Source organism: Giraffa tippelskirchi, chromosome 1 (assembly GCF_054371585.1).
Source record: "Giraffa tippelskirchi isolate mGirTip1 chromosome 1, T2T-mGirTip1v1.2.pri, whole genome shotgun sequence".
In the NCBI taxonomy this organism is placed as follows: Eukaryota; Metazoa; Chordata; class Mammalia; order Artiodactyla; family Giraffidae; genus Giraffa; species Giraffa tippelskirchi.
In genome coordinates, this window is record NC_137275.1 from 158,303,077 (window position 1) to 158,318,485 (window position 15,409).

A 15,409-nucleotide genomic window follows, 5' to 3' on the forward strand; every position below is an offset into this window, starting at 1 on the left:
CTGATATACTTACCTACACACTTTAATAATTTTTATGCTAGGGTATATTTAATTTGCTTCTTAGCTTAGTGCCAGTCTGTTACATCTGTAATTGTATTAACAATGATTTTGTTAATTTAGATAGAACACTCATATTTTCCTTATGGACTCCTTAGAGCAATCCTGAAGTAGGAAAAAAATGAATGAAAGCTGAGATACCTTAATGTTATGCAGCCTCTTGAGGCTCTTTCATGTGAAGTTACTTGCTAGTTAGGGGTAGTGTGGGATCAACATTTTCATTCTATCATCTTATTCAATGTTCCTGATGTCAAATAAGATCATGAGGAGAAATTATCCGTATGTTTTGTCTGGAGTTCATTTATTTGGCCCCTAGTTTGTTTTGTTTGCATCTGTGTTGGTTAATAATTGGCCCATTTCTGCATATTTGGTAAGAATGTATATTCTGCTATATGTATATGCTGCTGTTTGTGGAGTAGTTTATAAATGTCAATTAGTTGAAGTTGGTTGATTGTGTTGTTCTCAGAGTTCTGTATCTTTACTGATCTTGCTGTATTTTCTGTGAATTAGAGAAAAGGACTGAAATATCTATAATTTTACACACATCTATTTGTTCTTTTGGAGAAGGCAATGGCACCCCACTCGAGTACTCTTGCCTGGAAAACCCCATGGATGGAGGAGCCTAGTAGGCTGCAGCCCATGGGGTCGCGAAAAGTCGGACACGACTGAGCGACTTCACTTTCACTTTTCACTTTCATGCACTGGAGAAGGAAATGGCAACCCACTCCAGTGTTCTTGCCTGGAGAATCCCAGGGATGGCGGAGCCTGCTGGGCTGCCATCTATGGGGTCACACAGAGTCGGACACGACTGAGGTGACTTAGCAGTATTTGTTCTTTTAGCTCATTTATTTATGTTTCATGTATTTAAAAATTACTAGGTACATGTTGTATCTTCTACTGAATTAATAGTTCCATTATTATGTCTCCCTTTATCACTGGTAATATTCCTGATACTAATATAGCAACTTCAACTCCATCATATATCATTTTTTACCCTTTTATTCTTAACCTTTTCATGTTTATATTTAAAATTGGTTCCTTATAAACAGCGTGTAGTGGTTCTTGCTTTTTTATTGAGTATGACAATATATTGGAGAAGGCAATGGCACCCCACTCCAGTACTCTTGCCTGGGAAACCCCATGGATGGAGGAGCCTGGTAGCCTACAGCCCATGGGGTCGTGAAGAGTCAGACACGACTGAGCGACATCACTTTCACTTTTCACTTTCACGCACTGGAGAAGGAAATGGCAACCCACTCCAATATTCTTGCCTGGAGAATCCCAGGGACGAAGGAGCCTGGTGGGCTGCCGTCTATGGGGTCGCACAGAGTCGGACATGACTAAAGCGACTTAGCAGCAGCAGCAGCATGACAATATATGCCTTTTATTTGGAAGTTTAGACCATTGATTAATGTAATTATCAATATGGTATGGATTTAATTATCCATATGGTTTGGAATAAATCTATACTTCTGCTATTATCCTATGTGATTTCTGTTCCTTTTTCTCCTTGCATTCTGTTGGGTTGAAATCTTTTAAAATTTCATTTTATCTTGTTGGTTACTTTGCTATTTCTTAAAATTTGATACAATATGCATCTTTATTTATTACAGATTCCTTCAAATATTTTATCACTTCACATGCAGTTTAAGAACTTGTCAACACAATACTTCCATTTATCCCTCCTGTCTTTTCTGCTATTGTGTTTATATCTTTAATTTCTATATCTGTTATAAACTATACATTTTTATTACTTTAACTTGTTATAAACTATACATTTTTATTTATTTTCAAGTTTTTTTAATTCATACAATTTTAATGAGACTATTGCTTTGCATACATTTTCAACTGATTTTTACATTAAACCAGTGTCATGTAGCTGTCAAAACTGTGTAGTCCAATTTAAGCTCAGCTTCTTAAAATTAGCCACTTCTGATTGTTTTCATGAAGTCTTTCTACACTACAAACTCATATCAGCATGAATTGTAAACATACCTGCATCAGTGCAAACATTTCTCAGGTCCGCTCTGTTAAAGCTCTCTGAAAGCTTCACGAGTACTTCTAAATAACCTATTTTATCATGGTACTTTCAAAGATTTTCAGTATATCTAATTTTGCTTATAAATCAAACATATATATGGGTATATATATATATATATATATGTATTTAATTTACCTGGAGACAGCAAAACAGGATTCACTGTGCTTATTTGTAGCCATGATCATTTTAACTCTACACAGAGTATCATATCCATCCATTTGAGTAACTCCATTAAAGTCCTCTGAACCTATCAGGTGAAGTACTTTCAGAAAGCTAATATTCACAATGACATCTGTTTTATTCATAAAAATGATTCATGGCTGATAATCTCTGGCATACTGAAACATTCCTCTGATCAAATGAGCACTTTCACCAATGTACTTGTCTATAGGAGAGCTAGATACATTTAGGAAATTGTAGTCTAGCTGGCTAACAGCTCTTGCTATTAGGGTTTTCCCTGTAACTGGCTGTTCATACGACAGCCTTTTAGCCATACTACCATTACACTGGAATAATTCTAGGTTTGTAGGAGTTTTTTCATTTCTGTTAATTTGATAATCTGTTCTGATAACAGCCCAGTCTCAGAAAAAAGAAGTATTACCTGTGTCCTTATGAAACATGCTGTAAAACAGTGGATCTTGGCAAATGTGTATTCATATCCAAAGCAGCTCTTGTTCCTGGCTTCAGCTTACTTTTTTCAAGCTGACAAGGACAACTCAAAACATATCTTGATCCATTCATAGCTTTAACAGTGAATTTCTCAATCAATTCCTTAAGTACTTTACCCACAATCTTTCTACATTTGGGTGACTCTTAAGTCCTTCAGATCATTTTCAGATTTCTCATTACTGATTGGTGGTGGTGCTTTAGTCACTAAGTCATGTCTGACTCTTTCGACCCCATGGACTATAGCCCGCCAGGTCCCTCTGTCCATGGGATTCTCCAGGCAAGAATATAGGAGTGGGTTGCCATTTCCTTCTCCAGGGGATATTCCTGACCCAGGGATCGAAACCAGGTCTCCTGCATTGCAAGCAGATTCTTTCCCAACTAAGCTATGAGGGAAGCATACTGATTGGTAAGGTCTTTTAATTGTTTCCTTAACAGTTTAAGACAGCTATTGACTGTCTTGTGTTCCAGCACTTTTTTGCATGTGATAGTCTTGAAGTTTATTCTCTCTGTGGTCTACCATGATGAGATGCCATCACTCATTAGGAATGCCAAGAATGGCCATGGCCAATGAGATGGGAACAAGGTGGGATGAAGAGGGGAGCAGCACTGGAAGGTGGGGGCCAGATGACCCTGCCCATTTCAATTTTGTATTCTCCCTCACATTCATCATCTAGCAGTCTTTATTCCTTTATTGTCAAATCAAGTTACCATGTAGTATATAATTGTGTCTGACTATCTTCCTTTATTACAAATAGCTGAGAAAAGAGAAGTGAAAGGCAAACAAGAAAGGGAAACATACACCCAACTGAATGCAGAATTCCAGAGAATAGCATGGAGAGATAAAGCCTTCTTAAGTGAACAATGCAAGGAAACAGAGGAAAATAATAGACTGGGAAAGACTAGAGATCACTTCAAGAAAATTAGAGATACCAAGCGAATATTTCATACAAAGTACACACAATAAAGGACAGAAATGGCAAGGACCTAACAGAAGCAGAAGAGATTAAGAAGAGGTGGCAAGAATACACACAAGAATTGTACCAAAAAAAAAGGTCTTAATGACCCAGATGATAGTGTGGTCACTCACCTAGAGCCAGACATCCTGGAGTGTGAAGTCAAGTGGACCTTAGAAAAAAAGCACTACAAACAAAGCTAGTGGAGGTGATGGAATTCCAGCTGAGATATTTCAAATCCTACAAGATGGTACTGTTATTTGGAAAACTCAGCAGTGACCACAGGACTGGAAAAGGTCAGTTTTCATTCCAATCCCAAAGAAAGGCAATGCCAAAGAGGGTTCAAATTACCCTACAATTGTACTCATTTCACATGCTAGCAAATTAATGTTCAAAATTCTTCAAGCTAGGCTTCAGCAGTACATGAACCAAGAACTTCCAGATGTACAAGCTGGATTTACAAAAGTGAGAGGAACCAGAAATCAAATTGCCAACATCTGTTGGATCATAGAAAAAGCAAGAGAATTCCAGGAAAAAAACATCTACTTCAGCTTCATTGACTATGCTAAAGCTTTTGACTGTGTGGATCACAACAAACTGGAAAATTCTTAAAGAGATGGGAATACCAGACCACTTTACCTGTCTCCTAAGAAACCTATATGCAGGTCAAGAAGCAAATCAGAATCGGACATGGAACAACAGACTGGTTCCAAGTTGGGAAAGGAGTACATCAAGGTGGTATATTGTCACACTTATTTAACTTATATGCACAGCACATCATGTGAAATGCCAGGCTGGATGAATCATAAGCTGGAATCAAGGTTGCTGGGACAGAAAACAACCTCAGATATGCAGATACTACCACCCTAATGGCAGCTAGCAAAGAGGAACTAAATAGCCTCTTGATGAAGATGAAAGAGAAGAGAGAAAAAACTGGCTTTAAAACTCAACGTTTAACAAACTAAGGTCATGACATCCGGTCCCACCACTTCATGGCAAATAGATGGGGATGAAGTGGCAATAGTGGCAGATTTTACTTTCTCAGGCTCCAAAATCACCACAGATGGTGACGGCAGCCATGAAGTTAAAAGACGCTTCTTGAAAGAAAAGCTATGACCAGCCTAGGCAGCATAGTAAAAAGCAGAGACATCACTTTGCCAACAAAGGTCTGTCTAGTCAAAGCTATGGTTCTTCCAGTAGTCATGTATGGATGTGAGAGTTGGACCATAAAGAAAGCTGAGCACCGAAGAATTGATGCTTTTGAACTGTGGAGTTGGAGAAGACTCGTGAGATTTCCTTGGACAGTAAGGAGATCAAACCAGTCAATCCGAAAGGAAATGAACCCTGAATATTCATTGGAAGCACTGATGCTGAAGCTTCAATACTTTAGCCACCTGATGCGAAGAGCAGACTCACTGGAAAAGATCCTGATGCTGGGAAAGACTGAAACCAAAAGAGAAGGGGGTGGTAGAGGATAAGATTGTTAGATAGCATCACTGACTCTATGAACATGAGTTTGAGCAAACTCGAGATAGTGAAGGACAGGGAAGTCTGGTGTGCTGCAGTCCATGGGGTTGAAGAGTCAGACATGACTTAGCAAGTTAACAACATTATCTTAAAGTAAAAATAATGATGAATTCTCTTGTTTTCCTTAGCCTACTGGACTACTCTTTGTCTTTCCTTGCTCAGTCTTCATCCTCAATCTAACCTTTAAATGTTAGATTGTCTCAGGTCCTGATCCTCTACTTGCTGTCTTTATCTAACACTTCCTTAGTTAGCTTAACTATATCCATTATTTTAAATGACTACCTATGTGACATTTCTGGGCTTTCCTTCTACTTGGATATCTATTAGGCATCTCAGATTTAACATCTCCAAAGTGGAATTCTGGTTTAAATTCCTTCCATTTAGTTGCTTTGTTCTTCTCTTATCCTTTCCATCCAAACCGCAATCGCATACTGACTTCTTTCCATTTCTGTCCCCATCTCTCTAGTGCAAGCTGCAACATACTTTGAGGGAATGAGTGGTGATTAAACCAGTTAGGCAGTGTTTCCAGCACTGGAGCCTACAGGATGTTATCTTAGTACTATAGACCCAAGCAAAATACTTGTCTCCACCAAGAGTTCTGGTAGATGAACATTCCCTGATATTTCTAACACCAGTTTTTATTACCCCAGGGAGAGCCACAGCTGTCCCTGCTTTCCCAGACCACCATCAAACAACAGATCAGCAGGTAGGTCTGGCCTAGGCGCCTATGAAGTCACTGCTTTTGCCCTGCGTTCTGGTGCACATGAAATCTTGTGTTCACCCTCCTGGCAGCTGCTACACCTGCTCCTTCCTATTCAGCTCACAGTCATATTGTACCTTCCCAAGCTTTTTTTTTTTAAGTTCATTTACTTTCAACTTGCTCTCATCATCTAGCAAAAGGCATTATCACTTTCATTGTTCTTTCTACAAAGACTTGTTTTCCACATTTTATCAAACTGTTGTGCACTTGTAGGTTTTTGGGTTTTTTTTTTGAGGGACAGAAAGTGACAGTCCAACTAAAAATATGTTCAAATAATTTTCACTGGAACCTGAAATGATTTTGTCATCTTACCATCTGAGAAATATAATCATGGATCACTGAAGAAAGCTTATCTAGTTTATTGCTGCTTTATATGTATGCTGCCAAAGCTGTGAAAGGCAGCATAGTGAAGTGATTATAAACTCCAGCAAACTCTTGGAGTCAGACTGCCTAAATTCAAACTCTAACATCCCTTGTTTCTCCACTTTCTAAATTTATTGTATCTTGCTAAATGTCAGTGTCTACATATTTAAAGCAAGAAAAATAATAGTACCTACCTCATAGAGTTGTGTGGATAAAATGAGATAATCTACCTAAGAGGATACTGAAAGTGAAATGAAATGAAAATGTTAGTTGCTCAGTTGTGTCACACTCTCTGCGTCCTCATGGACTGTAGCCTGCTAGGTTCCTCCATCCATGGAATTCTCCAGGTAAGAATACTCGAGTGGGTAGCCATTTCCTTCTCCTTGGGATCTTCCCAATCCAGGGATTGAACCTGGGTCTCCTGCATTGCAGGCAGATTCTTCACCATCTGAGCCACCAGGGAAGCCCTACCTGTACCCTAAATACAGTCTACAGATTTAATGTAATACCATTCAAAATCCTCATGATTTTTTCCCCAGAAATAGAAAACCCATTCCAAACCTCATATGCAGTTTCAAGGACACCAAATAGCCAAAACAGTTTTTACAAAGAACAACAAAATTGGAAGTCTCACACTTCATGACTGCAAAACTTACAATAAAAGCTACAGTAATCAGAACAGTGTGGTACTGGCATAAAGACAAACATATAGACTAATAGCATGTAATAGAGAACTCAGAAATAAACTCTAATGTATAGTCAAACAAGTTGCAACAAAGGTATCCCAAAGTCATTCAGTAGAAGAAAGATACTCTTTTAAAGAAGTGGTGCTAGAAAAACTAGAAATCTACATGCAAAAAAAAAAAATATATACATATATGGACACTATCTTTCAACATATAGAAAAACTATGGATCAAAGACCTAAACATTAAGAGTTAAAGGTATAAAACACTTATGAAGTTTTTTCCCAGTGTTTTCTTCTGACAATGGATTTGGCAATGATTTCTGGAATATGACACTGAAAGTAAAAGTAGATAAACTGGAAAATATAAAAATTTTAAACTTTTGTGCATAAGAAGATACAATGAATAGAATAAAATGGCAATCCATAGAATGGGAATAATATCTAAAATTATATATGTGATAAGGGGTTAATATACAGAATATAGAAAGAACTTCTACAACTAAAAAAATGAACCCAATCTTAAAATGGACAAAGGACTTAAATAGACATTTCTCTAAAGATAAACAAATGATCAATAAAATTATATATTAAAAGATACTTAAGATCATGAGGTGGATGAAACTGGAGCCTATTATACCAAGTGATGTAAGTCAGGAAGAAAAACAATACTGTATATTAATGCATATATATGGAATTTAGAAAGATGGTAACGATGACCTTATATGCAAGACAGCAAAAGAGACACAGATGTAAAGAACAGACTTTTGGACTCTGTGGGAGAAGGCATGGTTGGGAAGATTTGAGAGAATAGCACTGAAACATGTATATTACCATATGTGAGACAGATGACCAGCCCAAGTTTGATGCAAGTAACAGGGCACTCAAAGCCAGTGCACTGGGACAACCCAGAGGGATGGGATGGGGAGGGAGGCAGGAGGGGGGTTCAGGATGGGGGACACATGTACACTCATGGCTGATTCATGTCAATGTATGGCAAAAACTACCACAATATTGTAAAGTAATTGGCCTCCAATTAAAATAAATCATTTAAAAAAAGATCATTAATCATTAGTGAAATCATTAGTGAAATGAAAACCACGTTAAATAACATCACAACCATTACAATGGATATCACGGAATGTAAAAAGCTGCAGCATTTTTCAAAGACAAATACTTTGACTTCTAGGTAAATTTCATAGGATATGATCTTCATTTGGTGGTGTTAGTTGCTTTACTATTTTTGTGTGGAAATTCTGACTTTTTTTTTTTTCAATATTTTATTTTTACTATTTACTTTGGCTATTCAGTCGCTCAGTCTTGCCCGACTCTTTGCAACCCCATGAACTGCAGCACGCCAGGATTTCCTGTCCACCACCAACTTCCAGAGCTTACTCAAACTCATGTCCATGGAGTCCGTGATACCATCTAACCATCTCATACTCTGTCATCCCCTTCTCTTCCCATCTTCAATCTTTCCCAGCCTCAGGGTCTTTTCCAATGAGTCAGTTCTTTGCATCAGGTGGCCAAAGGATTGGAGTTTCAGCATCAGTCCTCCCAATGAATATTCAGGACTGATTTCCTTTAGGTTTGACTGGTTGGATCTCCTTGCAGTCCAAGGGACTCTCAAGAGTCTTCTCCAACACCACAGTTCAAAAGCATCAATTCTTTAGCGCTCAGCTTTCTTTATAGTCCAACTCTCACATCCATATATTTCTACTGGAAGAACCATAGCTTTGACTAGACAGACTTTGTTGGCAAAGTGATGTCTCTGCTTTTTAATATGCTGCCTAGGCTGGTCATAGCTTTTCTTCCAAGGAGCAAGCGTCTTTTAATTTCATGGCTGCAGTCACCGTCCGCAGTGATTTTGGAGCCTAAGAAAATAAAGTCTGCCACTGTTTCCATTATTTCCCCATGTATTTGCCATGAAGTGATGGGACCAGATGCCATGGTCTTAAGTTTTCTGAATGTTGAGTTTTTTTTTAAATTTTGACTGTACTGGGTCTTAGTTGCAGCACGTGGGATCTTTGGTCTCTGTTGGGACATGTGGAATCTTTTAGTCGTGGCCTGCAGGATCTTTCATTGTGACCTGAGAACTCTTGTTTGCAGCATGTGGGATCTAGTTCCCTAACTATGGATCAACCCTAGGTCCCCTGCATTGGGAGCAGAGAGTCTTAGCCACTGGAGCACCAGGGAAGCCCCTATTCTGCCTTTAATATACAGTAATATGCCACGGTTTTAATATCTTTGTTATTATCTCCTTTTATGATCAAGAAGAAAAACTGCTAACATGCTGCATATCATTAAGATACCTCAAGTTTTTTGAGACAATTATATCTTAACTGATTTATTGTGAAATGTAAAATCAAAGACAACAAAATGGTTCTCATGGGTGTACTCCATTGAAGAAGCCTCGATTTTTCCATCTATGAAGGAAAACCTTTCAATTCTAGAGAGATTAAAATTAGGTGACTTTACCAACTAATTTTTCTTAATTCAGATACACTAGTATATTTTGGAGAAGGACATGGCAACCCCACTCCAGTACTCTTGCCTAGAGAATTCCGTGGACAGAGGAGACTGGTGGGCTGCTGTCCATGGGGTCGCACAGAGTTGGACATGACTGAAGCGACTTAGCATGCATGTATGCATTTAGTATATTTGCTTAAAGATCCAATACACTCAGTGTTCTCACACTGACATATCTTCCCTCTCTTACTGAAGTCATTTCTCAGGTAGTACTGGTTTGGCCCATGTCTACATGAGTATACTTAAGAGCAGTGTTTCTCAACTTTCTTTGCATTATCCCCAATATCTACAAACAACTTTTTAGTCATTTTCTCCTAGTCTCTTCCACCATGAGAATTTTATATCACTGCCTATCTACTTATGTACTGTATTTCTGTGCTTTATACATTAAAAAGTAAGGTTTTTTTTGTCACTGTTCACCCCTGAGAGTTGGTATCAATTCTGTTGAAAAAGCATGCTCTAAAGAGAAGTTTATGTATGAAACTCCAACTCTCATATTAGGCCCAGGCCCAAGATATTCTTTCTATGGATCCTTTATATTTGGGGCCACACCAAACTAGATTCCCTAAAACCATCATGATTAGGGCTGGTATCTGAAAGTTGCAGCAGAACTGAAAGTTTAAATCTCTTGGTTTTGTCTGTATGTTTATTTAACAGGGAATTATAAGCTGAAATACCATCAGGACTGACCCTCATATAAGATTACTCAGAATTCCTTTGTCTATATACATAACTGCACTATCTACTATTCTCTATTCTCAACACATGAATGTGATTTAGGATTTGGTGATGTCTTCATTACTGCAACCATTAATCTGAATGATCTGATGCAACTTTAAAGTCGTAGGGAGCCTGCATGTGTCAGTATTGGTGAGTGTATATGTAGGATGGTCTGAAGGGGTATACAACATGGATATGAGCTTTTATTTTTTTAAGTTTAGAATAGAAAAATGACTCTACTAAGAATGTGAAAATTAAGTGCCCACGCTAGAGCAGCTGTAAAAAAAATGACCTAGATAACTGCTAGAGCCATAATACTTTGGCATTTGACTGAGCTATGCATCCTCTAACCTTTGTCAACTACAAATTGGCACTTGCCATCTACTTCTACAAAGACTAAATCATGTGCTGCTGCAGCTGCTTATTTTCAACACCCCTGAAAGGAGTTTAGGATGGAGAGCAGAAATGAGGTGCACTGTGCTGGTGAAAAAACTGGCAGGACAGGTCTTCAGATAGATATTTTCAGGAGCAGATTTTATGAATCCAATTCTTGAATCTCCTATCTAGGAAAGCACTAAAATCCTTCATGATGTCAACTGCTCATGACTAGCAGAAACCTTCTAAAAAAAAAAATGTGCTCGATCTGCATGTATCCCCCTTCACCAAAATCACATATATACTGACCTTCTTCCCCCTTTCCTCTTTGGAACAGTTTCTTAGAGCTGTCTGAGATGCTGTTTCCCGGGCTGCAGTCCTCATTTTGCCCCAAACAAAATTTAACTCATAACTCTCATGTTGTGCAGTTTTTCCTTTTTAAGTCAACACCCTCTACATTTATTATAGTAATCCTAAAATAAGAGAAATTCAAGATGTTAGAAAAAATTCCCATTAAATGCAAGTTTGAGATCTGACAGAATCTAGAAATCTCCTTTCCCCCTCACCACATACATTGCTCCTTAGGTCTCAGATTTCCAAATCATTTTTAGGAAAAAGATTGTACTCTACAGTAATCTCAGTTTTGGGAGTTTTATTCCTCTATAATAGTTGTTTGGGAAGTAAATAGGGCCACCTTAAGGAATTATAATGATATACTCAGTGTTTAGAATTCAACATTTCTCAAAGTCCTTCAATAAAAAGGTAAGATTTTGTTTCAATTTTTTAAATCACCAATACCTTTACTATATTATCAAGAATTCCTATTCAGTAAGTTACATTATAATGTTACAAAACTAATAACAGAAAGGAAAAGAAGTGGTACCAGGGGATTAATGCTGTACTCAAACTTAACTGATAGAAACAAGTATTTAAAACATTTTTTAAAGAAGGAAAGAAAGAAAACTTTCCAGCAGAATTTGTGGGAAATAGTGACTATTTTTGTTTTTAAAATGCTTTGTGAACAGTAGAAAATAATTTCTATCATTCAACAGAAACTACATTAGATTTGTCATTCAGATCTGGGCTACCTGCAGCTTGCACTCAAGGTCTTAGCTACCTGGGTTATGAAGATTAAAAGTATTTTAATCAGTATTGTTGGAGAATTCAGTTACTTGTTCTTAAGAATCAAGATTCTGCAAACAACTTTTCCTTCTTCTCCAACCAAAATTAATCCAACAATTTAAATGTTACTAAGGACATAAAATAAATTTTGTTCTTATATACTTAAATTTTGGGATATTATAAAGGTTTACAGCAATCTTCAACAAAACTATTATGCAGAAGAAAAAAGTATCGTGTATTTCAAGTTGTTGAAGTTGAAAAAATTTCAAGTATTTTCATAATTGTTATGTGTTTAGGTTTATATTTCTCATTTTATTTCTATTTTCTATAGTATCTATGATTTTTTTGCTAATGTTTTTAGTTTCAGTTAATAAAGTCCAACTCACAAGCTTATACTCAATACTACTAGAAAACTCATGCTTTGAGATTCACATTTTTCCAAGAGTTTGAAATACTCAAACTTTTTCATTAAAAATACTACCTACTTAATTATCTTTTTGTGTGTGGGAAGCACCTAAACATTTTCAACTATGTTCTTGAAAGGATAACTGATAAAACTTTCTGTTGCATACTTTCATTTGTGTCTTCAGTATACTTGTTCTGATAATCTCTTATCATCTGCAACTAGTAACTTCCTATCCAGCTGCCTCTACAATGTCCTGCTATACGCCTTTTCCTTACCTCCTTGCACCGTTTATTAATGCTATTTACCTGTAGTCAGACCTAAAAGCTATGCTACTTTCTGTTCACATTGCTCAGAGGTGATGTGCTTGACCTCAATAAATAGCATCTATTAAGAGTTTTTCCTGGTATCGGTATTAAAAACATAATTATTCACAAAATCTAAGGCTATGGATAACTAGAACAGGGACTCCTAGAACTCTTTTAATGATTTCATAAATCTATTACAGTTCAAAGTAAGATGCTAAGCAATTTGCTATGCAAAGAAAGGCATTATAATGGAAAATGCTCATTAAAAACCTTAATATTGATTGATGAACATACTGTAATAAAGTGAAACAAAATTGGTAATTTATAAAATATTTTAATATTTAGGTATGTAATGTGATGCTGAAGAAGCTGAAGTTGAACGGTTCTATGAAGACCTACAAGACCTTTTAGAACTAACACCCCAAAAAGATGTCCTTTTCATTATAGGGGACTGGAATGCAAAAGTAGGACGTCAAGAAACACCTGGAGTAACAAGCAAATTTGGCCTTGGAGCACCAAATGAAGCAAAGGATAATAGAGTTTTGCCAAGAGAATGCACTGGTCATAGCAAACACCCTCTTCCAACAACACAAGAGAAGACTCTACACGTGGACATCACCAGATGGTCAATACCGAAATCAGATTGATTATATTCTTTGCAGCCAAAGATGGAGAAGCTCTATACAGTCAGCAGAAACAAGACCACGAGCTGACTGTGGCTCAGATCATGAACTCCTTGAAGAAAGTAGGGAAAACCACTTGACCATTCAGGTATGACCTAAATCAAATCCCTTACAATTATACAGTGGAAGTGAGAAACAGATTTACGGGACTAGATCTGATAGACAGAGTGCCTGATGGACGGAGGTTCGTGACACTGTACTGGAGATAGGGATCAAGACCATCACCAAGAAAAAGAAATGCAAAAAAGCAAAATGGCTGTCTGAGGAGGCCTTACAAATAGCTATGAAAGGAAGAGAAGTGAAAAGCAAAGGAGAAAAGAAAAGATATACCCAGTTGAATGCAGAATTCCAAAGAATAGCAAGGAGAGATAAGAAAGCCTTCCTCAGTGATCAATGCAAAGAAATAGAGGAAAACAATAGAATTGGAAAGACTAGAGATCTCTTAAAGAAAATTAGAGATACCAAGGGAACATTTCATGCAACGATGGGCTCAGTAAAGGACAGAAGCTGTATAGACCTAACGGAAGCAGAAGATATTAAGAGGAGGTGGCAAGAATACACAGAAGAACTGTACAAAAAAGATCTTCATGACCCAGATAATCACGATGGTGTGATCACTCACCTAGAGCCAGACACCCTGGAATGTGGTCAAGTGGGCCTTAGGAAGCATCACTACGAACAAAGCTAGTGGAGGTGATGGAATTCCAGTTGCGCTCTTTCAAATCCTGAAAGATGATGCTGTGAAAGTGCTGCACTCGATATGTCAGCAAATCTGGAAAACTCAGCAGTGGCCACAGGACTGGAAAGGGTCAGTGTTCATTCCAATCCCAAAGGCAATGACAAAGAATGCTCAAACTACTGCACAATTGCACTCATCTCACACGCTAGTAAAGTAATGCTCAAAATTCTCCAAGCCAGGCTTCAGCAATATGTAAACCGTGAACTTCCAGATGTTCAAGCTGGTTTTAGAAAAGGCAGAGGTACCAGAGATCAAATTGCCAACATCCGCTGGATCATCAAAAAAGCAAGACAGTTCCAGAAAGACATCTATTTCTGCTTTATTGACTATGCCAAAGCCTTTGACTGTGTGGATCACAATAAACTGTGGAAAAATCTGAAAGATTTGGGAATACCAGACCACCTTACCTGCCTCCTGAAAAATCTGTATGCAGGTCAGGAAGCAACTGTTAGAACTGGACATGGAACAACAGACTGGTTCCAAATAGGAAAGGGAGTGCTTCAAGGCTGTATATTGTCACCCTGCTTACATAACTTATATGCAGAGTGCATCATGAGAAATGATGCAGTGGGCTGGATGAAGCACAAGCTGGAATCAAGATTGCCAGGAGAAATACCAATAACCTCAGATATGCAGATGACACCTCCCTTATGGCAGAAAGCAAAGAAGAACTAAAGAGCCTCTTGATGAAAGAGAAAGAGGAGAGTGAAAAAGTTGGCTTAAAGCTCAACATTCAGAAAACTAAGATCATGGCATCTGGTTCCATCACTTCATGGGAAATAGATGTGGAAACATCAGCTGACTTTATTTTGGGGGGCTTCAAAATCACTGCACATGAAATTAAAAGACGCTTACTCCTTGGAAGGAAAGTTATGACCAACTTAGACAGCATATTAAAAAGCAGAGACATTACTTTGCTGACAAAGGTCTGTCTAGTCAAGGCTATGGTTTTTCCAGTGGTCATGTATGGATGTGAGAGTTGGACTACAAAGAAAGCTTAGTGCCGAAGAATTGATGCTTTTGAACTGTGGTGTTGGAGAAGACTCTTGAGAGTCCCTTGGACTGCAGGGAGATCCAACCAGTCCATCCTAAAGGAGATCAGTCCTGAGTGTTCATTGGAAGGACTGATGTTGAAGCTGAAACTCCAATACTTTGGCCACCTCATGCAAAGAGATGACTCATTGGAAAAGACCCTGAGGCTGGGAAAGATTGAAGGCAGGAGAAGGGGACGACAGAGGATGAGATGGTTGGATGGCATCATCATCCAATGGACATGAGTTTAGGTAAACTCTGGGAGTTGGTGATGGACAGGGAGGCCTGGTGTGCTGCAGTCTATGGGGTCACAAAGAGTTGGACATGACTGAGTGAACTAAACTGAGCCCAATTCAGGGTTTGTTATAAAATATTTTCTGATGTTTATAATTCTGTTTTTTTCTTAAGTAAAATAAAGATCATCTCACATACCCAACCTTTTGT

The 15,409-nt window shown here is 37.9% G+C and overlaps 2 long non-coding RNA genes and 1 pseudogene across 2 annotated transcripts; 2 read left to right on the forward strand and 1 right to left on the reverse strand.

The window, feature by feature from the left end:
• The first annotated feature begins 563 nt into the window (after positions 1 to 563).
• Positions 564 to 7,239, forward strand: LOC145510539 (uncharacterized). Its single transcript, XR_014057097.1, has 3 exons — positions 564 to 643; positions 788 to 1,224; positions 5,286 to 7,239. It is a non-coding gene; the product is annotated as an uncharacterized LOC145510539 (long non-coding RNA).
• On the reverse strand, positions 1,980 to 3,340 carry LOC145539596 (26S proteasome regulatory subunit 10B pseudogene; annotated as a pseudogene).
• A 1,606-nt stretch (positions 7,240 to 8,845) lies between the features above and the next one.
• On the forward strand, positions 8,846 to 13,598 carry LOC145510540 (uncharacterized). The gene is made up of 2 exons (XR_014057098.1): positions 8,846 to 10,453; positions 12,857 to 13,598. It is a non-coding gene; the product is annotated as an uncharacterized LOC145510540 (long non-coding RNA).
• Positions 13,599 to 15,409: the final 1,811 nt, after the last annotated feature.